The sequence below is a fragment of the Octodon degus genome, unplaced genomic scaffold, assembly GCF_000260255.1.
Source record: "Octodon degus isolate 3935 unplaced genomic scaffold, OctDeg1.0 scaffold00221, whole genome shotgun sequence".
NCBI lineage: Eukaryota > Metazoa > Chordata > Mammalia > Rodentia > Octodontidae > Octodon > Octodon degus.
In genome coordinates, this window is record NW_004524797.1 from 261,384 (window position 1) to 265,342 (window position 3,959).

General features: G+C 44.5%; 1 protein-coding gene across 2 annotated transcripts in view; it reads left to right on the top strand.

The window, feature by feature from the left end:
* The first annotated feature begins 158 nt into the window (after nt 1–158).
* The window catches only part of Tdrd7 (tudor domain containing 7), a 64,690-nt gene continuing 60,889 nt past the window's right edge, over nt 159–3,959 (top strand). The window contains exon 1 of one of the 2 annotated variants that reach the window (XM_004645212.2): nt 159–279. The gene's annotated coding sequence lies outside the window, so the exon portion shown is untranslated. Of the gene's footprint in view, nt 280–2,157; nt 2,172–3,959 lie in introns of those variants that run through there. The other variant, XM_023705471.1, reaches the window with a different exon arrangement.

The following is a 3,959-nucleotide window of genomic DNA, read 5'->3' on the forward strand; positions in this document are numbered from 1 at the left end:
TCGGCCGCGGCCGCCGAGACCGGGCCGGGCTCAGCCGGATCCCACGACCCCGCCGCAGCCGAGGGACGCGGCGCGCAGTGGGCGTGGGCGCGGTGGGCGGGGGACCAGGAAGCGGCCGGTCCCTTTCCGGGCCGGGCGTCGCGGCTGCTGGCTCTCGGACCCTCGCGTCCTACGCCGCGGCTCTAAGTTACTTAAAGCCGCGGACTTCTCTCTCCAGAACGTTTAAGAAAAGCACGAGACACGTGGTGTCCGTTCCTAGCTCAACCGTGAGCACCGCAGGTACAGTGTATCCCGGGTGTAGGGTGGGGCTGGGGTCCTGGAATAAGTCGATTTAACTCACTGCCACCCCCCCCCCGCAGGGTCAGAGTCCTAGCTTTAGCAAGGGGGAGTGATCTTGGAGCCAGCTTATCTCTTCTGCTCCCCTCTGCTTTCCCTTAATAGCCAAGAGCACCATTCCCAACTATTTCAAAGAGCAGGGAAGGAATATAACTGTTAGCAAAAGCCCCAGACCAGAAGGATTTTAATAATCACCCAATTAAACCACACCGAAGAAAGAAACTCTAGAAGAATACTGATCTAGTTCATTCACCACCCCTTCCCTGGTTGCACAGGTAGGTGGATTGCAGAAAATGTGTACTGTTTAAGAGTTCTGCGACAAGTTAATGGCAAAAATGAAACGAACCCCACGTCCCCAGCAGTGTCAGGGCGTCTTGACGTGAATGAACGTGTGGCATACTACATCAGCTTTGCCAGCTTGGATTGACATCCGTGCCCCTTAGCTGACTGTAATTATGAATACGTTGTATACTTTCTTGGAGCCTAAGTTGCTGTATATCAAATGGAAATGTTTAACTTTCTCTCCAAGGCTTTTTCAAGGTAGCACTCTATGTCCTTTGGCGCTTACTATAATAATCCACTGTCTTCTGACAAACTGCTCCTATTTTACATGATTGGATTTCAACTTTTTGAAGGCAGGGGTACAGATCTTTAAATTTTCTCTATTAATGGGCTCACAGCGGAGATTCTTGCACTTGCACTCAACTGACATTATTTAAGCAGCAGTTATGTGTAGTACAGTTCAGTGGTGGTTGTCGGGAGTTGCTCCTGGGGCTCATGAGTTAAGAGCCCACTTCCTGGACCCTGCCTAGGAGACGCTGGTGGTAAGCAGTGTCTCTCTTTGCTACTTAAACACAACCAGACAGTAAGACAACAGTTGGCAGTGCCTTTGGATTTCAGTCCCTGTAGATGGGAAGTGACATGTGATCTGTGCTAATGCCCTTTTAAATTTGCTCACTGAGTGTGGATGAATGAACTATTGTATTTTGCATGAAGAGAGTTTAAACTCCTTGAAGGACCTCTCCTTTAAATTCTCTGTGCAATATAATCTAGTTGGGTACTTAATGTGAAGAAAAGTACTTGATAATCCAATTCGAAGTACCTTCCTTCTGTTCAACTAAGTGCTCTTCTTAAGCAGTGGGATTTGACATAAAGAAGGCACTGTGCTTGTGAACGCTTCCACAGAAGCCTCCTGGTGGTTGGAGTGAAACTTCTCTTCATACTTGTCCTACTCTTCACATTGCTGAGACAAAATACTTGATTCCCAAAGTTAAAGGAGAAAAGGTCTATTTTGGCTCAGTTGGTAGAAGTTTCAATCTATAATCTGCTGGCTCCGTGGCAGGGCGTGGCAGAGGGGCATTACAGAAGAGGGACAGTTCATGGCAGGCAGAAGGCAGCAGACTGCAAGCAGAGCATCCAGCAACGATCCTCTTTCTGCCCCATCTCTGACCCAGGTTCCCCACCACCAGGGTGAGGAAACCTTAATCCTAGCATGAAGCCTGGAGTCAGTGCCAGCATCACATCTCCCATCCCACTGTCACACGCTCTAGACCGGCCCCTTCTGAAGAGGACCACCTCTGAGCACAGGAGGCTTGGAGGGGACATTTAGATACAATCTACAACAATATTTATGTGAATTGTTTCTCTTTGTGAAAAGCCTACCTTTTCTCCTCAGGGAAATGGTGAAACGAATGAAGCTTTTGAGCTGAGTTGAATGGTGCAGGTCAGTAATCCCAGCACTCAGGAGGTTGAGGCAGGAAGATTGCTGCAACGATCCGCTTTCTGCCCCATCTCTGACCCAGGCTCCCCACTACCAGGCCAGCCTGTGCTACACAGTAAGACCCTGTCTCTCAAAAAAAAAAAAAAAAAAAAAAAAACTTGCAAAGGCATGGAAGTCGTACAACATTCTTTTCATTATTTCCCTGTGATTTAAATATATTTAAAAGCTTGTGTCTCAAAACACCTAAAGGTAATTTTACAGTTTTCAGTGGAAGAAATGTGTATATGCTGTCAGAGTTTCTGTCAGCCCTGGGTACTCAGTGTGGCTTCACAGCAATCCTGGGGATTTGTCCCATGCAGCTTTGTCATGAGTAAGCAAACCCACACTGTACATTAAATCACCAGACCTCATTTAAGTCCTGAAGGAATCTAAGGAAGGGTTAGAATCACAGCTCTTGCCCACATTCTTTGATCTTCCTTGGTGGGGGAAGAGACTAAGAGGTTTTTTAAAATTGTTTTTATGATTTCAAGTTTTCTAAAGTAACTAGCAGAACTAAGCTTAAAACCCAGGTTCCTAAATCATTCTGTCATCTCAGACTTCTTTTCTGTTTACAGATTTACAGAAATCCTTTATACATTGCTGATAGACACTGGAAAACATGAATAACTTGAAATCACAATTTAAAACTCCTTTTAAAAAACCTTAATTATATCACCACCTTAGGAAGTTAATTACTGTGTTTTCTTTAAAAACCAGTCAGCGATGGCATAATTCTGGGAGTAACAATAGACTATAATTAGGGAGAAAATATAGCTGTTCTAAGATGAGAAATCATTAGAATGATTAAGGTAAGGATCTTAGATTAAAAACCTTCCCTCTCTGATGCTTGGTTCACTGCTCTGAGATGAAGGCCTTGAGTTAGTCTAGGTAATGTCTAAAATCTTTCAGCACAGACATTCTGGAACCTTAAAGCCCCAACTTGGTAAATTAATGTCTTAAAGGAAAAGAAAGGGCTGACAAGATAGCCCAGCAGACTAAGTGCCTGCTTAGACAAGCGCAGGGACTGGGGTCCGATCCCTGGTATCACATGCTATACCAGCCCTACTCCCCGGCACACTGAGCCCAGCCACTGAGACCCAGAGTGGTGGTGGACGCCTGTAATCCCAGTGCTGGGGAGGCTGAAAACAGAAGGATCACTACAAGTCTCAGCTATGCATGAGACCCTATACCAGATACATTAAAAAAGAGGAGGGGAAAGGAAAAGAGAAACAGTTATCAGAAGATATTTCCTAAAGAGACATAATAAATGAATTAAGCCAGGGGCCGGGGAGATGGCTCAGTGGAATAAGTGCTTCCCCGGCAAGCACAAGGGTCTGAGTTCAATCCCCGGTTCCAAAAATAAATAAATAAATAAAGCCAGATATTTTAAAATTGAGAAAATAAAGATAAATTACGTGATGATTATTTTACCCTAATAATTCAGCAGATTTGGTATGTGATTTATTGTAGCTCTCCAGCTACAATAATGACATAAAGAATGTAATGAGGCAGATGAAGCCAAATGGTACAGTTGAAAATAGCTAGAAGAAAAGAAACCTAGAAAAGAAAAAGCATGGATGAAAGGTAGATTAGCTTCAGTGAAGAGTGGGCACCATTAGTTGTAGTACTAATCAGGGAAGATCAAGAGTGAAAGGCATTTATCCATACTCTTCAGAATTAGACTCTTTGGGGGCAATTTTTGTGAGTGTTAAAGCTGTGAATTATACAAAATATATTTTTTTAAATTAGTTTTCTTTATTTATTTTTAATATTTTATTTGTGTGTGTGTGTGTGTGTGTGTGTGTGGCCAGCTCAGCCCACCAGGGGGCGGGGCTGGCTGGCATGTGGTGCTGGGGGATTGAAC